Below are 17,438 nucleotides of genomic sequence, written 5' to 3'. Positions count from 1 at the left end.
GAATTAGGATCTCCAATTACATTTTGTATTGGATGAGCTTTCTGGATACGAGTAGGGACATCAATGTTACAGAGATCAGTGTCAGATTGAGACTCAGACTTAGTTCCTTGCTCAGATTGAGTTGATGTGGGAGTTGGAATAGAAGACTCTGGATTAGGTTCAGGATTTCTGGAATCAGAAGTTTCAGGACGACTTGGGTCAGGTTCTGGCACTGGTCCAGGTTGAGCTGTTGTGATAATACCTCTCGGTTGATCATCAATTACAACATTTGTGAACTCCATGATGGTTTTGGTAACTTTGTTGTATACACGATATGCCCTGCTGTTCGTTGAATAGCCGAGGAAGATGCCTTCATCGCTTTTTGGTTCAAACTTTGCAACAGGGTTTCGATCCTTCAAGATAAAATAGTGTGATCCGAAAACATGAAAATATTTAATGTTTGGTTTCTTACCTTTCCATAGTGTATACGTGGTCTGATTCGTGCCTGGACGTAGATAGACCCGATTGATGATGTGACATGCAGTGTTCACAGCTTCTGCCCAAAATTTTTGAGGTAGTCCTTTGGCATTGAGCAGAACTCCTCCCATTTCTTGAAGAGTGCGGTTCTTTCATTCAACGACTCCATTTTGTTGAGGTGTTTTCGGTGCTGAGTATTCATGTGTGATTCCTGTTTGGTTGCAGAAGGTATCGAACAGATTGTTGTCGAATTCTCGTCCGTGATCACTTCGGATTCGAATGATGGGTTCATTTCTTTCTTTTTGAAGTTTCAATGCCAGAGTTTTGAAGGCTTCGAGGGTCTCAGACTTTTCCCTGAGAAAGGTAACCCAAGAAAAACGAGAATAATCATCTACGCAAACTAGTATGTATTTCTTACCTCCAACACTTTCTGTTTGCGTTGGACCAATGAGATCCATGTGGATCAGTTCCAAGCAGTGACTTGTATTTATGGTGTGCTGAGCTGGATGAGAGGATTTTGTTTGCTTTCCTGCTTGACATGCACCACATATGGTTGGTTTGACTTTTAGCTTGGGTAATCCACGAACACCTTCAATCTTCACAAGCTTCTCAAGAAGTCTGTAACTTAGATGTCCTAGCTTTTGGTGCCAAAGCTCAGTTTCATCTACATTGATCCTGCAACACAAAACATTGTTAGTGAGAATATAGCAATTATCAGTTGACCTTGTACCTTCCATAACACATTGATTTGTTTTGTCTATGACACTGCAGTCATTTTTTGTGAAGCTCACGTTCCAGTTCTGGTCACATAGTTTACTTATACTTATAAGATTTGCATGAAGTCCCTTGACTAGTAGAACTTTCTCTAGTTTTGGCAGACCAACTACGTTTAGCGTGCCTATACCAGTGACTTGTCCTTTTATACCGTCGCCAAAGGTAACTTCACCTTTGCTTGTATTTACGTTACTCAGAAATTTAGCATTTCCTGTCATGTGACGTGAACACCCGCTATCGAAGTACCATTTTTCTTCTCGACCTGTACTTTTAGAGTGGAAAGATACGAATGAGATATAATCTATCTTTTCAACCCATATTTGTCTTGTAAAGGGTTGGATGTTCTTTTGTTTGAACTTCTCGATTCTTTGATCCTTGTAGAAGTAGTAGCATTCAGGTCTGGTATGACCCCGTAACCTGCAATAATGACACACCGGGTTATAGGTTTTATAATATGGCTTGAGTGATCTTACTGTACCAACGAAACGTGTCGCTGTGCTAGATTCTGGAATATCGCCTTGACCAGGGCCTAACGCTTTGACAAACATCGTTTTATCCTTTGAGCTGTTTCCTGTGAAACCTATACCAAATTTTGTAGAAGTCTTTCTTCCAAACTCAAGGATTTCGTCAAGTGTAGACGTGGTATCCATCATTTGGATTTGGCGTTTGTAGGTGTTCAGCTCCTGCTTCAGAGTCTGTACCTCTTGTTTCAGTTTTTCTTCTCGGGCCAATGCTTCTTTAAGAAGCAGATCCCTATCGGCTATTTGAGTTTGATACACTTTCTTTGCAGTTGTTACAATCCCTATTTCACTAGTTAATCTACGATTTTCTTTCCTTAGTGCTGCCCATTTGGGATACAACTTATTAAACTCAATTTCAAAAGATGATTCACTTGACTCTAAATCTTCTGCAGAGATATACTGGCCTCCCTCTGAGTCAGCAACATCTTCATGACCTGGTCCAGCAGCCATATGTGCAGTAAAGGCAACAAAATTACCAGAAATTTCGTCTAGATCAGATCCTCTTGTTTCACCGTCCGAGTCATCATCACTCCAAGTAACTGCTGACATGGATTTCTTGCGTCGAAGATAGGTGGGGCACTCTGCTTGTACATGTCCGAAGCCCTCACATTCATAGTATTTGATCCCTTTACTATTGGGTTTCTCTTTGGACTGTCCTGGACGTGAACCAGGAGGCTTAAAGGTTGATGATCCTGATTTAGAACTCGTTTCTGATGATGACGCTCCCTTTTTCATATTTTTGTTTCGTGAACCTTTTGATACCTGTTTCAAAAGTTTAGAAAACTGTTTAGTAAGAAATACAACTGGATCATCACCTATTTCATCTAAGTCAGGTATACAATTATTTTCTTCAGCGGTAAATGCTACTGTTTTTTTTGTTTTTTTGTGTGATCTGTTAAGATTTCCATCTCATAAGTTCTTAGATTCCCCATTAGTTGCGTTACGGTCTTTTTCTCCCAGTTGTCATGTTCCTGAATCGCTGTAACTTTCATCCGGAACCGAGGTGGCAGCGATCGTAGAATTTTTTTCACCAACTTTTCTTGAGTGAACGGTTCTCCGAGGACCATAGCTCGATTTGCTAGCTCTTGCACACGAGTGTGAAAGGTCACGATGGTTTCATCTTCATTCATCCGGAGCTCCTCGAAGTCTGACTGTACCAGTTGCATTTTCGATTGTTTTACCGACGTTGTGCCTTCATAGGTAGCCTCTAGTGCTTCCCATGTGCCTTTAGCTGAATCATGGCCTGCAACAATAGGAAATTGACTTTCATGAATTAGCCCATAAATAATATCTAGCGCCTTATCGTTGTGTCTAGCACTTGTTTTCTCAGCTTGGGTCCATTCATTTTCAGGTTTCGTCATTCGAGTTTCATCCTCACTGGTACTGGCTTTGGTTGGATGTTCCCAGCCTGTTACAATGATACACCATACTGCTTCACCTTCCAATATGCATAGTTGTCACCGACTAGCTGGGGAAGAGCTTTAGTATGCTCCATTCTATAACACTCAATAACCCGTGAGATTGAACAATTTAACAAAATCAGAAATAATAATAATAGCCACTGAAGAATTGAGATCAAGGGGCACGGAGTAGCCAGATCGACAGACTAATAACTTAAGTCTGGTGGCTCTGATACCAAATGAAAAAGCCCGTGTATCTTGAAATCAATTTAACACTAAGGATTCTACTTGATTTTATGTTATGAGACAATTTCGCTGTTTAATTAAATCAATTTAATCAACATATAAATAACGAAATTGAAAGCATAAATAAAGTAAAGACACAGTAGAATTTTTACGCAGTTCGGAGCTCCTTCTCCTACGTCTGCGGGGCAACCCACGTCTGCCCAATCCACTAGATGTTCACCACCGAGTATTACAAGAGGTAACTAAAAATGGCTCACAGCCTTTACCACTACAATTCTTCTAAAACACCTACTCAGGACTGAACCGTGCATGCCATAACCATCTTTGGTGTAGCACTTCAGCTGTCATAGGTGCTGATTTGTTGTACAGATTTAAATCACAAATAATATAATCAATATTAAAGCAGTAATGTAGGAAGCTTGCATATGAGATCAGAATTTCAGAATTGGCAATTTCCACTTTCGTTTTCCCTTCATTATATACTGTACGCAATTCCCATTCCACCAAGCCTTGATTGTAGCTTCATATGTGGCTTGAATTCTTCTCAACCACTCATTTATTAATTTGAGATCTTCAGACTTGCTTCTTTGTCCAATTCGTTAACAATAAATCTCCACCACACATTTTAGCTTGGTCCAATAATACTAATTACAAATCAATTTAATTAACATTACATATTAATAAAATAAACTAATAAATTAGTCAATCTAATGTGTACTAATTTGTACACTTACAAAACTAATGTGGGACAAGTAGCAAGGCAAAAAACCACATCCTTTGAATTTTATCTCCAACATAACACAACATCTGTATCTACATTAAAATATTGGGTATATGAAGATATACTAAACACTCCTTTCCAATTGTTTCTTGATTGCTGCCCATCTCCTTCTGCATAAAATAGTATATTCCTGTGATAATATTTTGAAAATATTTAGATCGATATACAATTGTATAAATTATAACATCAAATATTATATAATATAATTGAAGAATTGAGTTGAACCAATTATGTTTTCTGATGTTATTAATGCTTGAATTCAAGTAAATAATTGCCCAATTAATAGCTAACATGTAGATATATGCATTCGGTGCTGCAACTTTAGATATTTTATATATCAGTGTTTAGAATTTGTATTAATTGGGCTAATTAGCTCGTTGTCTTGGAACTCAGTTATAGAAATTATTTATACGGAATATATATTTTCTATGTAGATATATAGCAATTTTGATTTGTCATCTTTGTATATAAAAAAACATAATATCAATTGTTTGAATTATACATTATTGGAAATCTCTTTGTAGACAACATTAGCAGTGGTAATGAAATTTTATCCATCCTCGTCTAGAGTTAAAACCATCATACCATCAAGATGTGTGACTCGGAAAAAAGTCACATACAATTAACCGTGATTAAAGACGGTTTTTTTCAGTAATAACTCTACGTGAGTTAGTGTTTAACCTTGACTTTTGTTGATAGTCATGACATATTGATAAGCCTCAAAATATGCTAGTTTCTAGGAGCTTTTCTAAGGATTTACATGCACGTTTTGACGTAGAAGTCTTGTTTTTAGAGCATATTATCTGAAAAGCACGGTTTTATCTGGAAATGCCTTCCTAATTGTATTTTACATGTTTTCAGGCAAACTAGGACAAAAATCGTGGTAAAAAAGGCCAAAAGAAGGAAAGCCGAGAAAATGACGCGTACAAAGGATCACGAGCCGCGCATGTGAAGGGAAGATGAAGGGAATTATTTCCCGTTCACGCCCTCGTCACGGCGTGGAGGGACGCGTGTGGACGAGCACAATGCGAAACAAAACAAAAGGAGGATTATTCTCCATTGAAGGAGGCTTTACGGCGTGAAAGCTCAGCATGAATCCGGAATAAAGGCACCGAGCAAAGTTTCAACGCGGGGAGGAGTTAATTCCTATTCATGCCGGCCTTACAGCGTGAAGCTGTGCGTGAATAGGAGGCCAAACCAAATCAGAAAATTTAAGGCTGAAAATCAGATTGAGAAGGAGTTCCAATTAGTTCTAAGGAGATTTTAGAGAGAGTTTTTACCAGATTTTAGAGAGAGTTTCTAGGGTTAGAGTACGTTTCTAGAGAGAGGAATTAGATCTAGAAAGCATCATATTTTACAAGATTTGCAAGAAGAATTGAAGATTCAAAGCATCTGGCAACCGGGTCTTCATCCTCTAGTTGTATTTGGTGGATCTAAACAACAATTTGGGTAAAATCTATCTTTGTTCTTCATTGATCATATCTCTTTATGCCCTTTGTTTTATGCTTGGCTAAAATCTAGTGGGTAGGATTGTGGTATAAATTGTTATTGTGATGATGATCTGCTCTAGGATGCATAGTTGTGTTTTGTTAATGTAGGCGAAACAAGGATTATATTTGGATTCTCTGTGATGTATATGAAGATACAGAGGATCCTCAATTTCATCACGCGGTGTGTTGCTGTATGGACAGATTCAATGGAGTGACTGGAGTCTCTATTGTTGTACACCTGAGAGTCTCGTCATTGCCAAACTCGCTTTCCTTCACAACTTCAGCGTCGTAGCTTTGTCGCTGTGATACTATGTTGGATAAGCTAAGATCACGATAAAGGATATAGAAGGAAAGATAGAGAGCTCATGATGATAGAGAGAAGATGAAAAATGTTTATTGTTTAGAAAGTGAAGAAAATCTGTGTACAAATGCAGTTACACCATGTTATATATGCATGACAGTTACAACATAATGAAATGAACTAGGATGAATAGAAAAGAATTCTCTTTGACTGTTAAACATATTCATGTTTACTTCATCATTCTCTTTAGACTTGGTCCTTATTTCACATAAAATTGACCATCCAAAGTACTAAAATGTATATTCTATGTAGTTCAATTTCAATCCCTACTTAATGATAATTCAAATGTAAAAAAATAAAATTAAAAAAATCTATTACTCCGTAATAAGGTGACCAAAATCACCTAAATCATGAATAATTGATAGACTAAAAAGAGTTAATTCCATTTTTTGTCCAAGATTTATAGGTGACAGTCTATTTTTACTCATTTTTTTAAAATATTCTCCTTTGGTCCTATATTATTGTGGCATGACCATTTTTGATCCTCTATAAACAAAACAATTTAAATGCCGTTAAATAAAAGGGCATTTCACTATTCAATTATGAATTTTTTCAAAAACAAAAACATAAAAAAATAACGGGTCAACGCACTTTGTATTAAAAAGATAAATATATCATTGCATTTAACAAAATTTAAACGATATTGTTGATAGAGTACCAAAATTGGTCATGTCACAATAATATATATTAGGACCAAAAGATGACGTTCTAATAAAAAAAGACTAAAAGTGGACTGCCACCTATAAATTTAGAGATAGTGGCACTTTTAGTCCCACGACTATAGTGGCACTATCAGAATTGATCCACGACTTTCAGACCTTGCAATTTTAGTCCACGACTATTGTTTTTTTGGCAAAAATGGTCCTTCCGGTCATTTTTCCGTCAAAATTCCACCGGAGTAAAATTTCTTCATTTTTAAGAGGGCTAAATTTGACATTTCCCTTAACAATTCTTCCTAGATAAAAAACAATTCTTTATTGCAAAATATGGCAGCCAACAATCAGTAATACAAGCCTCTTAAACATGTCAAATTTAGCCTTCTTAAAAATGAAGAAATTTTACTCCGGTGAAATTTTGACGGAAAAGTGGTCGGAAGGACCATTTTTGCCAAAAAAACAACAGTCGTGGACTAAAATTGCAAGGTTTGAAAGTCGTGGATCAATTCTGATAGTGCCACTATAGTCGTGAGACCAAAAGTGCAAAAAACTCTATAAATTTATGACCAAAAATGGAATTAACTAGACTAAAAAACATATTTTTTTCTTGATTCAGTTTAAACATACACATTGAAACACGATGGAATATATTAATATATTATTAATGAAATCTTACAAATATAAGAACAATTTGTAAAGATTTGGGATTAAATAACTTTGATCAAGGGTCGAACTATAATCAGTACCATTAACCTATAAGAATTCTAACACAACCAGCTTCCAGAATTTAATCCTTGAAGATTGATTGAAGTTAATAACTATCATGCCAACACTCGCAAAGTCTAAGGGCAATCCCAGGAATTGGGGTACATTGTGCTAATGGATGGAGTCCACTGTAGTCATTGTTGCACATCTTTTCGCAACATGTTGCATCACACGACGCTATGCTGCATGGACCCAAATTTGCAACGCAATTTGGTTCATTAATTTGTGCATCCATCCCTATTGCCACTTCACTTCTTTTTCCTTCTACTGGTGGGCCCGCTGGCAACCACTTGCCGCCCGCTGCCATCTTGCCTAAAAATCAAGATATATATGCATACCATACATTAAGTGATGATAATGTACATACATTGATGGTATAATCACATAGAAGGATTTTGATTATGCAATTCAACACACTGTATTTCAAGATTGATTTATATAATTGATGAAAAATGTTGTAATTCTAAATTTACAAAAAATGTTATAATTTTGATCTAAAATAACACACATTCTAATTAACGTTGTTGAGGTTCTAGCTAACTTGTATAGGAATATTTAAAGAATATTTCATTCCGAATTTCTAAAGTGGTTGGAAGTTAATTGGTTAGACTATTTCCACCCATAAGCCCTAGGTTTTTTTTTTTTTTTAAACAAAAAAATCCTAGGTTTTGATAACTTTATTATGGTAAAAAATAATAAAATAAAATATAATTTAGCGAGGGGATTTCTCAACGTGTTCGACGGTGGAAACCCTAGATATACAAAATAAAAAATATATAATAAAACATTGGAATTGCAAAAATATAGTGAAAGAGAAGATAATATATGTTACCTGATGATGCAAAAATAAGAACAAAAAAGAAGCAAAACATAGGTTTTAAGGTGTCCATTTTGCTAATGACAATGGAGGAGAGAATTATGTAGCTCAAAATCTATGCTAGAGTTTGTACTGAAATTTGTGTCGTTGAAATGCTGTATATATAATAATAAAATGAAATTTAGTCTTTATTAAATCAATATAATAAAATTTACATGTCACAAAGTGAAAGCCTATTATAGAAGTGTTATAATATCGGTGGTCAAGATAGAGCAAATTGGAAATGATTGAAATATATGAATAGGAAAAAAATTAAGGTAATTATATATAATAAATGTACCATATTTATATTAAAATATGCAAAGGAAATAGTTAATATTTAAATTCTGCACATAATGAAATTTCAAAAAAAGTAATTAGTTCTGCAAATTTAGACAAAAATATTACTTTAAATTGTATACTATATGCATTATCAATTGTTATATGGTGGGCCTGGTCTAAACAATTGTGTGCACCATGGTCCAATACGGTCTCGTTTCTTTTATTTAAAAGAAATGTTTGTAGTTACTGGGAATCAATAGCGTATCACCTACGTGCATTATTCTTTTTAGAGCAACAAACTAAAGTTTTTGAATTTGGAAAAGAAATTTGACAAGAATTATATTATTTAATTTGGTGAATTTTGGGTTATGAAATTGCAATAATTATTTTGTGAATTTCATTATGATGGTTCATCAATAGAACAAGTTCTGCAATTTCATCTTAAGAGCATGTAAAAAGTAAAAGACCATTTATAGAAGACTACATGCTATATGTATAACTAATAAATTACCCGTGCGATGCACGGATATATATATATATATATATATATATATATATATATATATATATATATATATGTATGTATGTATGTATGTATGTATGTATGTATATATATATATATACATACATACATACATACATACATATATGTATGTACATATATGTATGTATGTATGTATGTATGTATATATATATATATATACATACATACATACATATATATATATATATATATATATATATATATATATATATATATATGATGACATTATAAACAATTTTAATATTTGAAAGTGTATATTTATTTGAAATTATAAGATTTGTATATTAGTGTTGAAATTGATTACTTAAAAATTATATTTGAAAAAAGGCTAATTGATATTATTTTAAGTAACAAAAATATATTATAATCAAATGAAAGGAATCTCTATGTTGAATACCAAAGTAGGATTAAAGTGTTAAGTACAGGTTGGTAATATGGACGTAATATGTGTATGTTTTTTTTCCTTAATTACCCACCGTAATATGTGTATGTTTAACTTCCTATATAGACAGAAAAACTTATCGTTAATTCCAATAAAAATGAGTTGATTCCCTTAAAAAAGAGATCGTTTATTATGATTACTATATGGTAATTGAGGACTATATATGATTCTTTATTAATATTATGCTAATTATGACGTCCATGTAATCTGAATAATTATGGTACTTAAGAAGTATATATTATTCTTAATAAAATAGTATGTGTATATATAATTTCGTTTAATTATGGACGCAATATGCGTATAGTATGTTTAATTATCTTTTAAATATGTCTTTAATATTTAATATGTGTATGTTTAATTTAATTTAATTATGTCCTTAATATTGTACCGTTAATTCCGTTAATTGATTAGATAAAATCTATACTACGGTAAGTGTAAAAAAACAATATAGTAAATGTATAATATGTGAATGAATTTATTAATTACCATAACTATTAAGATTTTGTTCAAGAGTAACCATTATCATAATTTTTTTAATCTCCTTTAATGATGAACCTAATGTGTATTATCAATCTGATTAGATAAAATTTATATTACGGAGAGTATTAATTCCTTAATTGACAAAAATTTTAAGATTTTATTCAAAAGTAATCAACTGTAGTGCACGGGTAATTGATATTATTTGATATAAAAAAAATATAAAATCGTTGTAACAAGACATTTCTATGTTTAATGACCATAATCAATTTCGAAGTTAAATACGCTTAGTAATTACCACGAGTTATTTAGATGGTAAATAGTATATGGTAATTACCTATATAGGTTACCATAATAAACGGATTTACATATGGGGCGATATGATGCCTTTTAGGTAAGATATATTATAAAAAGTATCCATTAATTAAAATATGATAGAGAAATTATATTACGAAATTAATTAGCTAAAAACGAATCTAAAGTCATAAGAAACGAGGCGACTGTGAACGACTCCCTTCGGCGCCGACGTCATCTCAGAAGCCGGAAGTGTAATTCAGGACGATCGAATCCAGTTCACTTCTCGGTCGAATCCAATTGAACCCTTGAAAAATCAATGCCTGCATTATCATAGTTTGTTAGTGAAGATTGAATCATATATTCTTAGAAATGGAATTATGTGGTTCCATTACTATTACCTTCCACTTCCCAAACGTTGTAAGATATGTAAGCCCCTTTTACATTAATTGTCTTGTCCATCCGATTCAGTCCATTTCTTGAAATCCCGATTCAGTCCTCCAATTGGTAATGTTGTAATGAAGAAGGGAAATATGAAAGAATAATGGTAACCAAAAAACTTGTCTTGCCATTTTGGTTATTGGCCAAGAGGCTAATCTTTAAGGCGACCAAATCGGACCTATCATCAGCACCGCTCCATGCCTTTCCCATGATCACAGTATTAGCATAACAAAAGCATAAGAACTAAAATCACACGAGTTTGACTTTCACATGAAATGACCTTATTGTTGGTGGGATTTACAATGTATACGGTAGGACCACTTGCCTTCCAAACGCCATTGACATAACAACCCATGTTCTTAAGCCCAATTCCGACCTCCCTATGGAACTCGTCTCCATACCGGAGATGAAGAAACCTTCTTTGTCTCCGGCTATGGAGTCGAAGAAACCTTCGTCTCTGGCCGGAGCCAAAGAAACCATCTTCATCTATGGTCGGAGATGAGGAGTCTCTTCGTCTCTGACCAGAGGCGAAGGTTTCTTCGTCTCTGGCATGGACACTTTTTTTTTTTTTAGTTTAAATAATTGTTTTTAAAAAATATTTTAAATTTGGGGTGATATGCTAAAAACCTGAAAAACCTGCAAATTGAACTAATTGCATGAAATTATTTAGTTTAGGACCCTAATTGCATGTGTTTTGAGTTCAATGACCAAATTGCATTTTGGTGTGTAATTCAATGGTCTATTTGACCGTTCAATCCACCACAATCCATTCAATCGATCAACATAATATCATACATAAATAATTTATCTACATACAAATCTAATAAGAGCCAATAATGTTAGGCCCTTAACAAGAACAAAAACAATGTCGGTGTAATTGTTTCCAGAAATGAATGGTCCATATTATTTTGATTTTAGTATTTTTTAATGATTTTTCTTATTAACCCTCTATTATATTATTTTATTCACTTAAATATCCCTGCATTCCGTTACTATAAACTTTAGTAACGGGATATTCCGTTAACTATTTATTATTCTTAACTTTCTTTTTAATCTATATAAGAAAGGACTTAGATTCGAACACATCCCAATAAGAGTTGACGTAATTGTTAAACATATACTACAAATATGTCAAAATGTACTAAGAAATCCAATATAAAATATAACATAAACTTTGATCAAATAATTAGCCCGACTAAATACATAGCATTCAAAGTTGAGCATTAAAGATTATAAATCAGGATATATACAATTACACCTATACTCTAAAACGGTAGAACTATTTTCCAAAGAATTGACAATGTTAACATCCCACTAGCTCCAATTTAACAAGTTTACAGATTAATAGGATATATACCCCGGTATTGACCCATGGGTACGTCCATACTCTCGTTTACAGACGGGTCGGGGTCAAACAGTTCGGGTCCCGGTCCACGGATCAAATCCAAAGATGGCAGGTCAAACCCGCCCAAACCTTTGGCCCATAAATAAGGCCTTTTGCCTCCAAGTTAGGGGTCTTCTTCCACTTTCCCTCACTACACTCTCTCTCTCTAGAAAAACTCTCTTCATTCTCCAAAAGACATAAGAACAATTTTGAATGAACGGGATTTGGAACTAATTTCTCTTGACTACCTTATTGTTCTTCTTATACAATCTAGGTAAATTAGTACTATCATTTTGGCACCGTCCGTGAGGACCCAACAAAAAGCTATGTTCCTACCATAAAAGAAATGGCTACAGAGTTCTAAAAGCAAGGGGGTCAAACCTAAGCATTCAAGCTGTCGTGCTAGTGCCCCAACCACTAGACCAATCTACTTCGTTGTTTATTTTCTGCGTCTATTGAAAGTCAAGGGATCCGAGGAAGACCCGAGGTGGTGATGGAGTGCAATGGTGGTTTTGATGGTGGGGGTTGTAAGAATAGGTATATGGTTGGGGTGGTGGTGGGGTATGTTGTTGGTGGGGATAATGGTAATGTTGGAAATGTTCATAAGGATCATCATAAAAGTTATAACCACGAGAGGTCATACTTCAAAGGATTAATCTAGCATTAAAGGCACAAAGACAAGAGAAAGATTTTGCAACTAAAAGTAGTTGCAAGTTAGTTCAAATGCAATTTCAATTTCAATATTTAAGAAGAGAAGGAGTAAGGCACACAATGTACAAATGAAATAAAAACAAATGTGGAATCACAAGTCAACACAATGGACAAAATGATGGAAAAAACAACACAATGAATTCACAAGGTAGAACAACGGAATATAATGGATAGCAAGTAAAATAAAACGGGCACCTTAAAACTCTTATCAATACACTCACTAGTACAAAAAATCATCAATAAAATCAAATAATACGCGTCCAAAGTTTATAGTTTGGACGCGTAATGTGGGAGGCAGTGGCATTTTTGTAATAACAATGCCATTATATAAATAATTTTTTTTAAAAGAGTAAATACCCAAAATGGTCCCTCAACTCTAGCTAAATTCACAAATTGGTCCCCGACTTTCAATTTTAACCAATTAAGTCCTTAACTTTGCAATTTTAACACAATTTGGTCCTCCGTCTATTTTACCATTTTTTGACCGTGATCTCTGAGGATATATATGTAATTTCGTCGCCACCCGCCCTCATCCCCTACCGTGACACAGTCTAGTACCTCCTTGGTTTCAGGGTGGACCCTTTCAGTCTATTTTATTATATACGCTTAGCGAAAAGGATGTTTTTTGATACACATAGGACATGGATTCTATATGAACCAATGGATCGTGACGAGTCGTTACTACTAGCAATGACTTCCTCTTTCATTACTTCATTGTTTCCATATCCTTTTCCGTTGTTCTCAATTACTCATCAAATGGCACTCAGTTCATATCTTTAAGTCGCCCTCATCTACTGCCATGACACACTCCATTGCCTAGCCTTCACCTACTGCCACGACACAATCCACTGCCCAAACACCTTCGCATAATTCATCATTGTCGGCGCTACATCCCAATTTTCAATCTTCATTAGGTCCAACGCCATAAACAACCGTGTCTGAGTCTACTAGGCGGCGCCGCGATTCTCGTGTCCAACAAGAAGCGCGATTTTGTCGGGCCAAGTACCGGCTCATACACGTGGTCCACATGCACAAGGACGCTGACGATAAAGCCTACCACTGTGTTACGAGAAGGAAGATCCGCAAGGGAAAGTTGGAATCAACCTCTCGAAAGACCTAATGGTGATCGCCCGTGAAACCCTCAAATCCAACATAACCACAATCGGCCTGCGCGTTCTTCCGCCGTCGGAGCAACTCCTCTTCCTCTTCACCCTAATTAACCGAAAAATCTTTATTCCCAAATGGAGTCCCTACATTCCCAACTTCAAACAAGCATTCGAACACTTTTGCATCAACGCCTGCGGTCGCGCCGTCATCAACGATCTCCAAAAGAAACTGCAACTCTCATCGGAGCATGTGGAGGCCTCTAGGATGACACTGCACCGATTTGGAAACACGCCGTCTTCTTCGCTCTGTTACGAACTCAATTACATTGAATCCAAAGGGAGGATGAAGAAAGGCGACCAGGTTTGGTAGATTACTTTCGGTAGTAGATTCAAATGTAATAGTGCGGTCTGGAAATGCAACCGGAACCTTAAAAAACCAACGATTGACATATATATCCTCAAAAATCACAATCAACAAACGGTCAAATAGACGGAAGACCAAATTGTGTTAAAATTGCAAAGTTAAGGACTTAATTGGTTAAAATTCAAAGTCGAGGATCAATTTGTGAATTTAGCTATAGTTGAGGGACCATTTTGGGTATTTACTTTTTTTTTTTTTTTTTTTTTTTTTTTTTTAATTTTAAACACTATAAGCCTCAAGAGCTAAATACTTTGGAAGCATATAGTCGAAGCATTTTAGTAATACGCATCCAAAGTGTCTAACTTTGGAGGCGTGTTATTTTTGCTTTCTGTACAAAAACCCTTTCAACCACAGCCTCGTCATCTTCACCATCCTCCATCTCCCTAAGCCTAACCACCAAATACACACAACTTGTTGCCGACGCCGCCGCTCTCCATCTCCCCGTCCTCGCACAGCTCCATCGCCGCCGCCGCCCACAGCCCCGCTGTGGATACCATCCTCCATCTCCATAAACCTAACCACCAAATACCCATAGCTGACGTCGCTGTCCATCTCCCGTCCTCGCACAGCTCCATCGCCTCCGTCGTCGTGGGTGTAGCTTCCACAGCTTAATCGCCGCCGGTTGCCAGAACCCAACGAGCCTGCATTGTCTTGGGAGATCACAGCGGCGAAGGCTCCCTTTAGGAAACCCTTCTTTCAATCGCCGTTGTTAGAGGCCAGGTCCCTGAATCTCCACTTTTTCTTCAAGGACATTTTCGTTCCTACATGAGTTTGTTTTCTCAAATTTTGTTTGTTGATCAGAGTTCTGCGAAATCATCAGTGTTGGAAAGCGTTATCAGGAGAGATTTTCTACGTCGTGCATCAGGTAATTATATTTTCAGTCAAGAGTAAATACCAGCGAAGGTCCTCTGACTTTGGTGGCACCGCCACTTTTAGTCCTTAAGTTTTAAATCAATCGCTCTTAGTCCTCTTACCTTTTGTTTCTAGCCATCTATGGTCCTTCCGTTAAACTTGACCATCTAGTGGCATTTTCTCAAGGATAATTCAGTCCTTTCATAATTAAATTATTAATTATTGTGTTTGCTGAGTCATATCGAGATATCCCGACGTCGTTTTGGCGCAACCTTCATACCAGCTTTTGTACGTCATTTTGATTCACGAGCTGGTTTTGTACTAGTTCATAGTTGAGGAAACCATTGTTTGACTATTCTGATGAGGAAATTAAACATAATAATTAATAAATTAATTATGAAAGGACTGAATTATCTTTTAGAAAATAGCATTAGATGGTCAAGTTTAACAAAAGGACCATAGATGGCTAGAAACAAAAGTAGAAGGACTAAAAGTGATTGATTTAAAAGTTGAGGACTAAAATTGGCAGTGCCACCAAAGTCGGAGGACCTCTGACGGTATTTACTCTTTCAGTCAATTATGCTCCGCCAATCTGTATGCGATCAGTTTGACTATTCAATTAAGAAAATGATAGAGCATTTAGTTCAATTGTAAATTTGTGATGCGCACTAGGATGCTGAATATTAAGCTCAAGCTCAAGAGCATTCCATACAAACCTGATTGCACCATTGCCTAAGGCGAGATGGCTCCTGTTATAATGTGCAATGCTCTGTGAATACTATTGAGTTACTCATTTTAGAAATTATTTAGTAGTAGGCTATTCATATTTTGTGATTTAATCCAATATCTTGGGGCTTCAACCTACTATTTCTTAACACTTTTGGGATTGCTTATACAAATACTCAATTTATCCATAGGTAAAAAGTAAGCTACAATATATTTCCTATGACACCCCAAAAATCCAAATTCAATTCATGGATTAATTGAGTAATTAATCCTATTTCAATTGAGGAATTAATTTCTAAAATCCTGAAATTTAATAGTTGGGGACTAGTATTTGACTAGTCAACTCCAAAGTCAAGTTGTACCTTGAGCTTTGAAGGGAGTTCCCTTGTTCCTTACACCTTTCTAATGTTAGTAGGGGCATTCTTGACCATTCACCAAGTGTTAGTATTGTAACCTAACCTAGAAGACATCTTCTTCCTACCCCTTACAATTTCTAAAATTTAGCTCTACCTTCTCTCTAGAAAGGTGAATAGCTTTTCCTCCAAGCTAAGTTGAGACCTTGCCAAGACTTCAAGATTTGCTTCCAAGATTCAACCTTTCACCTATTTGGGCATCTAGGAGGGTAAGATCTAAGCCTATCTTGTGTTTTGGGTTCCATCTTAGGTGTCTTTTTCTTAAACGTAGGATCTTTATGATCTTTTGGTTTGTTCTTGAAGTGGGTTTGGAAAGTGAGCCTTGTGGGGAGCTTGTTGAGGTGTAAAGTGAATTCTTTAGTCTACAAGAGGTAACCCATGCTCTACAAAATCTATTTTTCTTACCTATATGTGATTTCTTGGATTCTACTTGTGTTTTGCTATGAAATGTGTGTGTTTATGCATTGTCCTGTGAAAATGCATATCTGGAGCTTGTGTTTAGGGTTCATTTGTGTCATTGCTTGGCATTTCCTATGATTCTAGTCATTTTGTTGTATTGGGTGAGATTTGACATGTTTTGGACTTGAATTTGAGTTGGAGATGAAAAATCCGCGAACTGTGGTTTTGTGGTACAGGTGGTACCCGCGGGCGGAACGGCGGGTAGGAGGCCCACCCGCGGGGTACATGTGGTAAGGAGGCCTATACCCGCGGGCAGGACCACGTGTAGGGGCCTACCCGTGGGCCCACCCGCTGGTACACAAGTGGTGATGTTGGGGGATTTGTTCCCCGTGATTCTTTTGACTTGGTATTTGGTCTTTTGACTTCCCGATGTTCTTTTGTGGAACTATTTGAGCGCCTTCTTGATGTTTCGTATGTCTAGAACTATATGGTAGGAATCCATGTAGGTTTTGGTGTCTTGAATCGTGCTAAGTGTTCAACATTGTGTTTCGTTGAATCGTGATGAGTCTTGTGTGTTCTTCGAAACTACCTTTGGTTTACCCGTTTGATAAGCATGCTAGTTCGGTGTTTAAATGCTAGC

The 17,438-nt window shown here is 35.9% G+C and overlaps 1 pseudogene; it reads right to left on the bottom strand.

Moving 5' to 3' along the window:
• LOC109184331 overlaps window positions 1–11,266 on the bottom strand; it is a 76,552-nt pseudogene extending 65,286 nt beyond the window's left edge.
• Between the last annotated feature and the right edge of the window lie 6,172 nt (window positions 11,267–17,438).

This window comes from Ipomoea nil, unplaced genomic scaffold (assembly GCF_001879475.1).
Source record: "Ipomoea nil cultivar Tokyo-kokei standard unplaced genomic scaffold, Asagao_1.1 scaffold1259, whole genome shotgun sequence".
NCBI classification, from domain to species: Eukaryota; Viridiplantae; Streptophyta; class Magnoliopsida; order Solanales; family Convolvulaceae; genus Ipomoea; species Ipomoea nil.
The sequence above is the reverse complement of the archived record's forward strand: the minus strand, read 5'-3'. Positions and strand labels throughout refer to the sequence as shown.